Consider the following 15,441-nt stretch of genomic DNA (forward strand, 5'->3'; position numbering starts at 1 on the left):
GAAATGGAATGCAACAGAAACATTATAACATACCATAAGGATTTATTGGCAGCAAGGGTCATATTCAATTCAAAATAGCAGCCAAATTCCATTGAAACATATATATTTTCAGCTGGGAAGTAACAGGACCAACAAGTCTAATATAAGTATGTTGTTCTTATCCATGCCTCTAGTAAAATTTTCAGATTAAATGCCACTAAATTTGGCATGAGGTCACCTGCCTCTAAATCACATTGGAAATCGATGAAACAAACCCCTCTCACACACACACAACTTTAACAATGTCTTATAATTTATCTGGGATATGAGAATAGATGAAAACACTACTACATTTAAAGAAAAAAGAAAAAAAACTAGAATTAACAAAATTGAGCTTTCTCCTACATAAAATGAAATATAGACAAAAAGGTTGTAAGAAGATACATATAATAATCATGTTAGGATGTTTTACCCTTATCTCTTGAAAAACATTAGTGAAGAAATTATCTCATTGTTTTCTGTTTCTAGCACAAACAGAATGAAATGAGACTGCTACTCATGCTAGCTTGAGTTGATAGTTCCCTCTCCCTCACAATACGTAACAACATCTGCTGATTCTGACTACAATAATCGAGGGAGGCAGACAAACACACAGACAGAAAGAGAAAGAGAGAGAGAGAGGAGACATCTCATGGATCAAAGGCCTGAAGAACTCCACTTAGATTTCTTGCTTTTTATTTTTTGTGTATCCATTGTAAGTTTTTGTTTTGTGGTTACCAAGAGGCTTGCAGATAACATCTTATTACCCATTATTTTAAACTGATGACAACTTAAGTCTGATTATAAAACTCCACTTAGAAAAAATAGAAGCTGAATGATTGGCAGTCCTAGATGTCTGAAACCTAGTTTTATAGCGTTAGCTTGTGGGAAAGAGAGGGTTTAAAAATTGGAACGATTTGTGTGGCAGTATGGGAAGAAGGAAAGACAGCTCCACAGACTGCACAGAAGAGGAGCTGGAAAAGGGCAGTTGACATAAACAGGCCCTTTAAGAACTAAAGTTTGATCTGTTCTAGAAAGTATAGGTAGAACAAATTAAATAGAATAGAGGAGACATTTGCAATGAATTGGAGACATTTCCAATTCAGGGTAGAATATATACAAATTGCAATAAGCAGCTTAAACCTGAAGTACACACCTGCATGCTCTTCTGAAGTGTGTGTGTGTGTGTGTGTGTGTGTAACTGAGCAGGTCCTTGTAAGAATTTTTCAGAATTAGACTGTTTTGGTGAATTGCAGGCCATAAAAAGAAACCTCTCTGTCTATAGGACCTGTATACTTACCCACGGCCCTTATATTTCAAAACAAACTTTTTTGTTTAAACCATGCTGCACAATTGAAAAGGAAGCACCCCTGCCAGCTACCTGCATTAATCAACATAGACTTTTATTTATAAATTTAATTGGTCAGTGGTTCGGATCACCAGATATTTTGAGAAAGCAAAGAAAGTGAAAGAGAAGATCAAGATGAATAAACAGAACAACTGATCCCAAAGGAAACAGATAATATAAAGCATTTTAAAAAAATTAAGCCAGGTGCAGTGGCTCAGGCCTATAATTTCAGCACGTTGGGAGGCTGAGGCGGGTGGATCACCTGAAGTCAGGAGCTTGAGACCAGGCTGACCAACCTGGTGAGACCCTGTCTCTACTAAAAATACAAAAAATTAGCCAGGCATGGTGGTGCATGCCTGTAATTCTAGCTACTCAGGAGGCTGAGGCAGGAGAATCGCTTGAACCCAGGAGGTGGAGGTTGCAGTGAGCCGAGATCATGCCACTGCACTCCACCCTGGGCAACAGAGTGAGACTCTGTTTCAAAATAATAATAATAATAATAAATGTTTAATTATTATTCACAGAGAAATTAGAGAGGATATATACAAAACAAGAAGAGTGTTAATAGTAAAGGAGCAATCGGAGAAAAAGAAATAGATCTTAGATATTGAAGTATTGTACCAAAAAATTAAACAGAAAGACAAATTAAGAGAATTAACATGCTTGGAAACTAAATTATCCATCTGGAAGACAAGGAAATACTCCAGAATGTAGACTAAAACAATAAAAAAAAGGGACACTTAAGAAATAGGAGAAACCTAAGGGGTTTCATTCATCTCAGACACACCTGTAGAAGAGAACAGAGAAAAATGAAGCAAGGAAATAAAAAGTAATTATAATTAAATATTTTTTCCTAACCCCCCACCCCCAACAAAACAACAAAAACTCAGGTTTTCAGTTTGAAAAGGCCCCAAGTGCCAAACAAGGTAAATGAAGACAGACCCACAGCCCAGTAATCAGACAAGAATTCCTTGATCTTCCCTTCTAAACCTGTAAGTCCTCCTGCCTTTGCATCATCTACTTCTCCTTCTATCCTGTTATTAAGGAGGATGCATCCACCCATCTATCCCTCTCTCAAAAGCTAATCTTTCACTTGTACACTGGATATGAAAACTCACATATATTCAAGGTGTTCTTTCAGTTAGCCCCTTTTCTTCCAGCTATATCATTTCTATCAACAGGCAAATATATTTGAGAATCTTACCCAAAAGCAACAACAAAAATTCTCCTATTATAGTCTATTTTAGATCCCAATTTCTTAGCTCTTCTTGGGAACTTTTCTTTGTTGTAGATGTTTTTTAAACAACATGTAATCTCTTCCTTTACCAGTATGTATTAAAAAAAAAAAAAACAAACAAGAACTGTCTGCTCCTGTTGTCTCTAGTTCCTCACTTCCCAATCATATATCAGCTCACTTCCATCTGGATGCCACTCCCCAGAAGTCCACTGGCATTGCTTTTGTTAAGGACACCAGAGCCTAGATACTACCAAGCTCAATGGATTTTGTTTTCACCTTATTTAACTTCTCATCAGAGTTTGACACAGCTGGTCACACCTTCCTTTCCAGAAACTTTTTTCCCTACTGCATTGGCTTCTCCTCCTCATTCTCTTTTGCTGATTCCTCCATTTTTACTAAGTTCCTAGATGGTAGGCCTCTTTAGATCTTGCACTCTCTCTAATGTCTTCTTTTCTGTTCTCTTCTTAGCCAATTTCATAGTTGCCTCGGTGTGACTACTGCATATATGCTGTCAACCCATATCTATATTTCTGGTGCACACTTCTCTGAACTCCAGACGTGCACATTCAACTTTCTTTTCTGACATCTCAACTTACATGTTTTATCAACTTTTCGAACTTAAAATGTCCAAAATATGAAATAAAACCTGGTCTTCACCTGTACTCCAAATCTTTCTACCTCGGTAGATGAAATTACAATCTACCCAGTTGCTCACACCGAAAAATCCAGAAGTCATAATTGATTTCTCCTTTCCCTTTAGCCTCCATATTAAATGTATCAGCAAATCTTGTTGACTCTGTCTTTAACATATATATTCACCCTGCTTGCCTCTCTCCATCCCCTCTATTACAAATAATCAATTAAGTGCCTTGTAGCATTAGAGTCTCTTTCAGTTACACTGTGATTTGTATAAGCATGATCTCATAATCCTTATAAGAAGAATATGATGGGAACTAGAGAAGAAACATTCTTACTCAAAGTAAGTAATCTGACCAAGTTTACACAATAAGCAGAGCAGATGAAATGCAAAACCAGAAATTAAACTATGTGAACAAGTGACAACTAGCATTTTGATTATGTGCTATGTGTTAAGCATTTTCCATGTTTTATCTCATTTAATTCTTGTAACCAGAAAGTATAATTGTTATTATCTTATAAATAAAGTTCATAGACACATTTTAGGCCAGTTACCAAAAATTACAGAGTTCCCTTTGCTCCTAGTCTTCCTTCCATGCTTCCATTAATATCACTATAGACATATGTCAAAAATACAATTCTCATCATGTCATTCTGCTGCTTAAAATTCTTTAATGTTCATATTTGGCTAAAGAATAAATTTATTATCATGAAATTTAATTGTTTTTTGTGACCTGGCCCTCACCTACCTTTCAAACTCCATTTGCCCCTGCTTTCCACCACACCAGCCATATCAATCGCATTAGAGCTAAATCTGAACAGGCTGTGCTCTTTCCTTCCTCCCTGCCTTTATCCTTGCTCTTTCTTCTTAACTTGATTGTTTTTCCCACATATAGTGGAGCTGGTCATCTTGTTAACATCTGTTTTTGTTTCTTTTAATAGTTACTCCCATTTTTGTTTAAATATCCACACTTCTCTGGTTCTATGCTTTGAACTTGGCGCAGCTCTAGCTAATCAGTGTAATTTTACACTCTAGTTACAGTTCTTGGTTCAGATAACTCAATTAGAGCCAGTGAGATGTAAGGTAAGGTTTATGTGAAAAAAATTTCCTGACTCCTCTGAGGTGGTTCTGGAATTGACACTCTCTCTTGCCATTGATGTGTAGCTGGTAAACATCTTATGAACAAGAGGGTGAATGAGTCTTAAACTAAAGCTTTACACTCTGGAAGGCAGAAAAGATAAAGGGAGATGTCAGGTCCTCAATGATTTCATTGAGCTACTGAAACAAACCAACACTGAAGCTCACTTTACCTAGACCTTTCAGTATGTACACCAATCAATAATCTTTATTGAGAATATTTTTTAATGCTACTTGCAACTGAAAACAGCTAAATGTTATACCACATTTTACATTTTATATCTACTCACTATAGGTCTTCTTTAATCTCTCAAAGGTAAGCATTTTTTCTTTTGTGACTCTGAAATTTATTCTGTATTCTCCTATCAAAGTCCATACTACACTAATTTTTATTCTGCTTCTCCAGAATACTGAACACCTTAAGAAAAGGAGCTCTGAGTTTAGTATAAGACTGAATGTGTACAGAAACAACCCACTCTCTGTCTAAAAAAATACTATTTTATTTGATTCAAGGTTCTTCAACTTCAGCACTACTGACATTTTGGGTCAGATAATTCTTTGTTGTGGAGTATCCTATGAAATGTATGTTTAACACCATCCTTGGCCCTGCCCACTAGATACCCATAACACCACCACCACCAAATGGTGTTAATAAAAAAATGTCTCCAGGAATTAACAAATGACTTCTGGGGGATCAAATTATCATCAATTGAGTATGATTGACCTAAAATTATGCCCAAAAGTTTAGATTTTATTACAAACATGTTGGGCTTTTAAGCCAATGGCAGTTTACAGAGGTTAGTTCTTACAGGATCATACTATATCCAACCCTGAAAGTTGACAAGAGGGGCTAAGGATCCCACAAAGGGCAGAGTATATCAGTTTCATGTGAAACTATTGGTTTGGTATGTAATAAAGCAGTGCTAGGGTAAACTCCACCTTTACTGGGTACAGGATGTGATCTCACACACGAAACCTGCTTTTCTCATAAACCAATCCCTCTCCAGTAACTTCCCATTCCAAAGAGATGGGTCACTTTCATCATTGGAAAAGGAAAGATCAAAAAAAGGATAAAATGTCTTATATAGTATGAATATTATACTGGGTGCCTGTGACAAAAGATCTTGTCACCAAACTTCTTTCATCACCTCATTTCTTACACATACCTGACCTAATCCTCAAATGGTTTCTCCTACCTTAGCGTGAGACCTTTCAAACTGTTACTAATTATAAACTTCTTCAGAGGCAAGATGTTTTCACTCAGAATGAACATGCAGGTACTTGAGCCCACGTAACCTCCTTGGCCTCAGGCAAGCATTTTGCCTAAAATGCCTCTCTAATAGACAGGATGATGAAAACGGAAGCTGTGGAACTGAGTGAACCAAGCCAAAAATCTTGTTTGGATGATTAAGTTTTCTCTAATACATAAAGAATTCAGAGAAATGGTGTAAAATGAATACACCTATGATCTGAAATAACATAGTCCCTATCTTTATATCCAAAAAGTATTTGTATTTATACCAAATCACTACACGAATATGTGATTTTAGTAAACATAATCATAAATTTTTGGAGGTGAAAATACAAACTATAGGCATCCATTTTGACTTTTCCCCTTTGTGAAGTTAACACAATGTTTGTCCTTGAACCTAGATATACTTTTAAATATTAATTTATATATGTTGATTAAAACATTTATAAGACCTCAACTAAAATTCTTGATTCTGCACATAAGGAAATTAATGAAATCCATACCATTGTATATAAAATGTCATAATTAAGGTCATTAATATGATCAAGAATGATAATGATGTATGGTATGGCTCATTTTCCCAGATACTCCAGGAAACAGTACAATTTGGGGCTATTGATGTAGTCATGGATGGAGCTCCTACATTCCTGTTATTAAAAAGAGATTTTACATTTTAAAAATAAGCTGATACCATAAATGAATTTCTCTAGAACCTGGAAGGGAAAATTATAATGGGCATTTCCATGATATGGTTTATAGAAGGCAATATTCTTTAGAATTACCTTAGGGATTAGATATAGCAGGAAAAAACAAACCATTTTCTGTTTTTCCTGTGCTACTCTCAACATAGCACAGAACACTTCTGTGGGTTTGTTTGTGTGCTTGTTTGTTTGCCAGACTAGCCAATTCTCCATCACTTTGGATAACTTGGCCAAAGTCACATAGCTTGCAAGAAATAAACCACATTCTTAGCTTGAAGTAAGACAATCAGTATCTTGTCTATCAAATAGATTCATAACCTAGAAGGAATCATCTGGGTCCTTGCATTTCACTAAAGGAGGCACATCAAATGTGTAAGTAGCACAAAGCTGGAATGAAAGCTAAAAAAGTTTCAAATGAACTTAGCAAGCTAGAACAAATCAAAAATCAGTAAGATTGAATCATTATAAGGATAGATGTAATGACATATTTATGTCTAAAAACCACAATTAAATGAATAATAAGTGATGGGTTAGTGGCGAAACCCTATCTGTCAAGAATAATTATGAGCAGTTTGCTACTCTCACTTCACTAAATATCTTAGGTGTCTATAGCATTACCTTCATCTATCAGCCTAGCAACCCTAGCAGAAATAAAACTGATTTGTTTATCATGACCTGTTCTCTTGGAACTCATGCTGGATTCTAACTCAAAATAACATTACTTAAGTCTTCCTAAGCTATTCATTTAGTAATATATTCTAGAAAATGTTCCCAGGGATTAACGTGAATTTTACTCTTTAGAAATCTCCCAACTCTACCATATTTCTTTAAAAAAAAAAATCAGAGCCACTCTTTTTCTCTAAACCTCTGCCATTCCTACACAATTTTCCAAAGACTACCAACAGAAAGCTTTATGGTCACATATCAAAGTACTTTCAGAAACCAGGGTGTAATTCCACTGGATGTATATAGTTTGAGTACAGCGTGAAGATACTACGTATCTTACTAGTTGGAAACAGAAGAAAACTTAAGCACTGTCCAATACGCTTCAAACATATTATTTCATTTGACACAATTATATCAATAGTCCAGTAGGTATTATTATTTCCATCTTAAAGATGAAGAAAATGAAACTTTCCATACACTCAGCTTGACTAGATCAAACATCTTCCCTAGCCACATATCCAGTAGGACATAAATCAAACCCTGGTTTAATGTCAGACCCTATAATTTTTCCATTATTTTATACTGGCATTGCTTGTCTTAGTCCCCTTTCCCAAATTCCAATTTTCTCTTTATAGTCACCAATTAACACATATCAGCAGGTTAATGTAAATGCCATTCTCTTAGAAGAAGATGAAAGCAAAATAGCTTTGTTTTCTTTCTGTGATTGGTTAATTTTAGTTCTCCATCTCTAAATAGTAGACCTGTCTCTACCTAATTCTTCTTATTCTGAACATCACTAGCAAAATAAAAGACAAAGAAAGAAAGAATAGAAAGAAGAGACAGAGGGTGGAGGGAGGAGGAGGGAGGGAAGGAGAGGGGAAGGAAGGAAGGAAGGAATGAAGGAATGAAAGAAAGAAGGAAGAAAGGAAGGGAGGGAGGGAGGGGGGAGGAAGAGGGAGGGGGGAGGAAGAGGGAGGGAGGGAGGGAGGGAGGGAAAGAGCTAATAAAGAAATAAAAATTTTTGTTTTTTATCATTTTGCAATTCTTCATTGATTATGAACTCCAAGTTGCCAGACATATCTCTTAAGTTCTATGTTATTCATACATTTCTCAATCACTTATTTTTTGTCATAATTAAACCCAGAGAAAGAGTTTCTCTTATCACTTCCATTTAAGACATTAAATTTTCAGAATAAATTACACATTTTTATATATTGTACTTTTACTCTAATCATAATGACATATATCTGGTTAGTGGAAATCACCTAAAACACTATATCTTGTTTATATATAATAGTGTGTTCGAATACCTTAATACAGAAAGTCTGTTTCAACATCATCTTGAAAAGAGTCAGCTCATTCAAAACATGTTTTTACTTCTAATAAACCAGGTAGAAGGCCAAGAAACCAAGAAGTGCTGGTGCTAATAGGAAATTTAGATAAGCTATTCACTGAGAAAAAAATGTGTAATTTCTTAGTACAAACTTTCCCTTAAAATGTATTGATTTTTTGTTTATACTTGTAACGAAGGAATTTTCCATCTTTGTCACAAGATTACCTTAGAACATCTGTTGTAGGGGCAATGTTGATTTCAACACATCTAAGAATGGTTAACATTTGGCATATGAATAGCTGGTGATTTAAAAATACAGTCAACCTTTAATACATTCCGAAATTTAATTTGAAAAGAATGGTTAGAAAAATATAGTGGTATTTCTTCTCTTCCTGTCTATCCATTCTAGTTTACTAAGTTCCTTCCTTCCCCATCCACATCTCACATTCCCAATCATCACACTGTATCAACTGTCATTTTAATGACTGATTCTAAATTTCATTTCCAGTTGTATTTACTCATCCAAGCTCTAGCCCTCTACTATTACCTCTTCATAACTCCTTCCTTCCAACAAACAAGAAACAAGGAGGAAAATCTTGTTTCTATCGTGGGAGTATTTCCTCTGCCAGACCTTCTTCTTACCTACTGCCTTAGTTTATACTAGATTATATAGATTATAATCTATCACCAAGATAATAAGAATAGCCTCTAGCTGATCTCCTGCTAAGTAGTATTTTTACTTTCTTGTTCAACATCTACGTGCCATATCTGATTATTTTCTAATTTAAATCCTTCATTGGATCTGTCTTGCCTTTGAGACAAAACTGTTACTCATTGGCATTGAAATTCAGAGCTGGCCTCCACTGATGTGTGGTACCTTTATTTTTGCTTACCCTATGTTCCTAACCCTGTATAAAAAGCAGATATAATTCCTAAGAACCTTGAATTTATCTTCCCCTGAATATGCCATGCTCTTTCACAGTTACCTTTAATTATTTGCTTCATTTGGCCTAGAAATTTGTTCTTTGTCTTCTCTACATGTATCTTCTGATTCTTCAAACTCACCATAAGTATCACTTCCTATATGATTTGATTTTTCTTCCTAAGTGAAAATTAACCATACCCTCCCTTTGATCCATAGACTTCGTTCGTAGTACTTACAAAATATTGACTTTAACAAGTATTAATTTAAACATGGTGAGTAAAGCACTATAATAGTGGTAGATAAACTATATAGAGTGAAAAGGAGAGGGAAAAAACTAGCTCTTGATCTCAGTCCTGCCTTAAACTGTGAGTTCACAGAAGACAGCAACCTGGCTTGATTCACTGTCCATTCAATTTGGACTCTTATCATTGATACATGGTGAGTATTCAACACACTTTTCTTTAAAAGATGGTCTCTCTAAAAAACTTTAATTACTAACCTTTACAAATGCTTTTAACAATGAATTTCATGTTCTTCTATTTGTCTCCAATTGTTTAGTGTGTTCAAACCTAGTCTGCCCAATAGGAAGACTATACATTTTTAGAGATGAGGTAGTCAAAAGAATCAGACTGAATTAAATAATAATCTTAAACTCAATAAACCACTTTTACCTAAAAATTTGATTCCCAAATTGAATTTTTAAATCATTTCTGTATAAACATACCAAAATTGGATACCATCTGTTGTGTGGTCATTCCACAGTTTACTGAAAATGCGATTTGAATATATTCACAATCTGGGGGGATTTTTCCCACAATGATGATGCAAGATGTGGACAAATATCTCAGGGATGACACAAAAAATTTAATAAGTTCTCATTTTAAGTTATCACAGAAATCCTGTTAGTTATATGAATCTCATTAGTTATATAATCAAGAAAAAATCAGCCAATAAATTTTAATCATTTTAGAGTTTCCAATGTTACCATTGTTTATGCCAGTTTTAACAATCTGAATAAAATCTTAGCACCCTGTGTATGCTATTTGTTTACATAAAACAAATGCTGGGTTTTTAAAAATAACATAAAACCAGATCAATTCTGTTTATCTAAAAACTTTACCTAAAGTTGAAAGATTTTTATCTTTTTAAAAATCACTGGAAATACTTTAAAACCCAAGTGGGTTTAGGGGCTTTTCTGTTCCCTTTACATATATTTATGAGAAATGTTATTTTCAATAATTTCGAATTTTTGATTATTTAACTTTGGCTGAAGATTAATTCTTAATAGTTTCCTTGCCGGCTAACATCTCTGATTAGAATCATTTGTAATTTGGAGTATCTGTGATCTATCTTAAGGAAACAATTCTATACTATTAAAAATATACATGCAAAGCTGTCTATCATATTACTATGCAAAATATAAAGTTGAATACAACTTCAGATTCTAAAATTAAAGTAAATATTATAAATATTAGACTCTATGTAATATTACTGAGTTCAAAAGACTGCACCAATGTAAAAAATGCTTATGTTAATTTTCCCAAAGCAAGATATAAAATTGTGTATGTATTTTGATTACAAACGTGAAAAAGATTATCTAGAGGGAGGTGGTTGGGGAATCTTAAGGAAGAGACTTCAAAATGTTAGAAATGGTTGTGTTCAGTTTATGGATTGGGGGTGTGTATGTGATTTTTCTCACTTTATTTCCCAAACTGTCAGATTGCTTTGTTATTTTTTTAATTTATAATTTAAAATATTATTTGTAATAGTATGTATTTGGTAAACTACTCTAGGAATAAAATGATTTCACCAATCAGTTTATTACTTTTAAGTACTTAAAATAACCTAAAACTGTGTTATCCATACAATATTTATAAATATACATTTAATATCAACTCACAACATTGCTATTTTTTTTGAAAAAATGATATGACTATTATGCTTGTTCTCAGACTTCCCTTTTCTATCCGTTCTTAAATTTCCATGTATTTCTTTAAGCCCATCTTCAATTCAATAAAGATATGAATGGGTCAAAATACGGCAAATGGAAACAATCTGACCTAGCCTAGATTTTTCTCTCCATGCATGGATATGCTAGTTAAAAAAAACAATCTTTGGGATGCATTTACATGTGTTTCAGGCACAGCACCAAACATTTAAATTTATTCTTCTCCAAGCAGACCTATGAGATGGTTTTTTTGCCCTTATCCATGAGAAAACTGAGACCAAAACAATGAAGAAATAACTATATTTTGACTTGAGTAACTAGGAAAGTAGGCTGGAGAGTATCAGACAAGTGGTAAAATCCCTGTGGAGCAAGAAAGCCCAGGATAGCACCACAGAGAGAAGAATGAGGCATCCTGCCTCTGTCACAGTCTCCCTTGCCCAGTCAGGAGAGACTTCTTATAGGGAAAAGGTAAACTGGAGACCACCAGTGATCCTCATTACCACCACAGATGCCAGAAGTCCTTGCTACAGAAAGTCCCTTAGTCCTCACAGATCACAAATCCAGTTTGCAGAGTTACCAGGCGTCTGCATGGCTAAATGGTATCAGAGCAGAAGCCCAAATTGAACACCCCTATACCCCTGACATAAGCTGCTATAGCATAGTGCCATATTGAAACTGAACGCATTGTAAGAGTGTGTCTTGCACTAGAGGCCAGTAGCCACTAGCTGCATTCATTCCTGAATGCCTGCCATTATTTCATCACTTTCACATGGGTACCTACAGCACCATGACCCCACCTGCCTGGAGCCTAGGTCCAAATGAATGACCAAGAGCCTGGCATGCGAAACCATGCAGCACCAAGCCCCCTTGGGAAAAGGGGAACCTGCACAGTGGGGAAGCCACTACACATCTAGCCAGTTCACAGTGTCAGCTCATGCCAGCATCTGTGCCTTTCTTGACATCCAGTTCAACAGGCCTGCCTCCCTATAAAGATCACCATACAGTTGCTCATCTTGCCATGTATGGGCCTATATGTGCCCAGCCTGACAAATACCCCAGCAACCCCACCTTCAGCAAAATCACACCATCATTGTCACAAATTCTTGCAGTCTAAGCTACTGAGGCAATCACAGACATTGCTGGTGATTATTAATGCTGAAGAAACTGTACAAAGACCATGCTACTGAGTCCATCCAGTACCAGAGTCAATGCACCATACTCAACCAATATTCTCCATCTGCATAAAGAAGTCTGTATTTACATACATTATCATCCTTTCTTTACAGTTGTATTACAGCATTAAGCATTTCTTGTAAGGCTGATGTAGTGATGACCAGTTCTCTCTGCTTTTGTTTGTCTGGGAATGTCATTATGTCCGCATTATTTCTGAAATATTACTTTGCTGGATAAAGTGTTCTTGGCTGAACTACTCCATTAAATTGGAAAAAGTGACAGTTTCACTAGATGTGCATATATCAATGTAGAGACATAAGAAATATGAAAAAGCAAGAAAATGAACCCTCCAAAGGAACACAATAAATCTCCAGTAACAGATCCCAAAGAAAAAGTTATTTACAAAGTGCCTAAAAAATTCAAAATAATGATCTTAAGGAAACTCAGAGAGATACAAGTATATATAGACAAACAGTTCAATAAAAGGATAAAAACTATCATGAGCTGAATGAGAAATGCAACAAAGAGATAGATATCATAAAAAGAATCTAACAGACATCTTGGAGCTGAAAAATTTAATGAGAAAAATAAAATAATACAACTGAAATATTCAATAACAGACTAGATCAAAAAGAAGAAAGGATTTCTGAATGTGAGCTAATAAAAGAAAGAAGAATGAAGAAAAATGAAGAAAGCCTACAAGGCTTGTGGAATACCATTAAATGAAAAAACATTGACATTAAAGGAGATGCAAAAAGAGAAAATATGGAGAAATGCATGGAAAACCTATTTAACAAAATAACAACTGAAAACTTTGCAAGTCTGGGAAGATATAGGAACATCCAGATCCAGGAAACTCAAAAGTCCCCAACTGGATTCAAACAAAAAAGATTATCTCCAAGGCACATTACAAGCAAACTGTAAAGAGTCAAAGACAGAGACAATTCTAAAAACTACAAGATAAAAGCATCAAGCCATATATAATAAAATCTCCATTAGACTATCAGAAATTTCTCAGCAGAAAATTTGCAGGCCAGAAAAGAGTGGGTTGAAATATTCAGAGTGGACAGAACAAAAAAAACTGTCAACCAAGAACGCTTTATCCAGCAAAGTAATATTTCAGAAATAATGCAGACATAACGACATTCCCAGACAAACAAAAGCAGAGGGAACTCATCATCACTACACCAGCCTTACAAGAAATGCTTAACGCTGTAATACAACTGTAATGAAAAGATGATAATTACTATCATGAAAACATGTGAAAGTGTAAAACTTACCAGTATAGGTAAATTCATAATGAACCTCAGAATACCCCAGTGATATAATGGTGCTATGTAAGTGTTTCAATTATCTAGTATGAAGGTTTAAAGTCAAAATGGTTCAAAAGAAAAAAAAAGGAAGAAAGAAAAAAAGCATAGCACCACAGAAAACCACAAATGTAAAAAACAACAGAGGAAGAAAGGAACAAAGGATGTACCAAACAACTAAAAACTAATTAACAAAATGGTAGAAATGAGTTCTTATCTATCAGTAATACCTTGAAAGTAAATGGATTAAATTCTCCAATTAAAAGATAAATAAAGATGGCTGAATAAGAACAGCTCCCGTCTGCAGCTCCCAGCATGATCAATGGAGAAGATGGGTGATTTCTGCATTTCCAATTGAGGCACTTGGTTCATCTTACTGGGATTGGTTGGACAGTGGATGCAGCCCATGGAGGGCAAGCAAAAGCAGGGCAGGGCATCACCTCACCCAGGAAGTGCAAGGGGTTGGGGGATTTCCCTTTCCTAGCCAAGGGAAGCCATGACAGGCTGTACCTGGAAAAACGGGACACTTCCTCCCAAATAGTGTGCTTTTCCTATGGTCTTAGCAACCAACAGACCAGGAGATTCTCTCCTGTGCCTTGCTCAGCAGGTCCTATGCCCACAGAGCCTTGCTCACTGCTAGCACAGCAGTCTGAGATCAACCTGTGAGGCTGCAGCTGGGCTGGGGGAGGGCCGTCTGACATTGCTGAGGCTAGAGTAGGCAAACAAAGTGGCTGGGAAGCTCAAACTGGATGGAGCCCACTGCAGCTCAGCAAGGCTACTGCCTCTATAGACTCCACCTCTGTGGGCAGGGCATAGCTGAACAAAAGGCAGCAGAAATTTCTACAGACTTAAACGTCCCTGTCTGACAGCTCTGAAGAGAGCAGTGGTTCTCCCAGCATGGCGTCTGAGCTCTGAGAACAGAAAAACTGCCTCCTCAAGTGGGTCCCTGACACCTATGTAGCCTAACTGGGAGACACCTCCCAGCAGGGGCCAACAGACACCTTATACAGGCGGGTGCCCCCTTGGGACCAAGCTCCCAGAGAAAGGATCGGGCAGCAATATTTGCTGTTCTGCAATATTTGCTGTTCTGCAGCCTCCACTGGTGATACCCAGGCCAACAGGGTCTGGAGTGGACCTCCAGCAAACTCCAACAGACCTGCAGCTGAGGGACCTAACTGTTAGAAGGAAAACTAACAAACAGAAAGGAATAGCATCAACATCAACAAAAAGGACATCCACACCATAACCCTACCTGTAGGTCACCAGCATCCAAGACCAAAGGTAGATAAAAACCACAAAGATGGGGAGAAACCAGAGCAGAAAAGCTGAACATTCTAAAAATGAGAGTGCCTCTTCTCCTCCAAAGGATCGCAATTCCTCACCAGCAAGGGAACAAAGCTGGACGGAGAATGAGTTTGACGTGTTGACAGAAGTAGGCTTCACAGAGTTGGTAATAACAAACTTCTCCGAGCTAAAGGAGCATGTTCTAACCCATCGCAAGGAAGCTAAAAACCTTGAAAAAAGGTTAGAGAAATGGCTAACTAGAATAAACAGTGTAGAGACGACCTTAAATGACCTGATGGAGCTGAAAACCATGGCATGAGAACTTCGTGAAGCATGCACAAGCTTCAATAGCCAATTCGATCAAGTGGAAGAAAGGATATCAGTAATTGAAGATCAAATTCATGAAATAAAGCGAGAAGACAAGTTCAGAGAAAAAAGAGTAAAAAGAAACAAACAAAGCCTCCAAGAAATA

At 36.2% G+C, this 15,441-nt stretch overlaps 1 long non-coding RNA gene across 1 annotated transcript in view; it reads right to left on the reverse strand.

The window, feature by feature from the left end:
• The window catches only part of LOC103890431 (uncharacterized), a 165,250-nt gene that overhangs the window by 63,407 nt on the left and 86,402 nt on the right, over positions 1-15,441 (reverse strand). The gene's annotated exons all lie outside the window — the stretch shown is intronic.

This window comes from Pongo abelii, chromosome 1, assembly GCF_028885655.2.
Source record: "Pongo abelii isolate AG06213 chromosome 1, NHGRI_mPonAbe1-v2.0_pri, whole genome shotgun sequence".
Lineage (NCBI taxonomy): Eukaryota > Metazoa > Chordata > Mammalia > Primates > Hominidae > Pongo > Pongo abelii.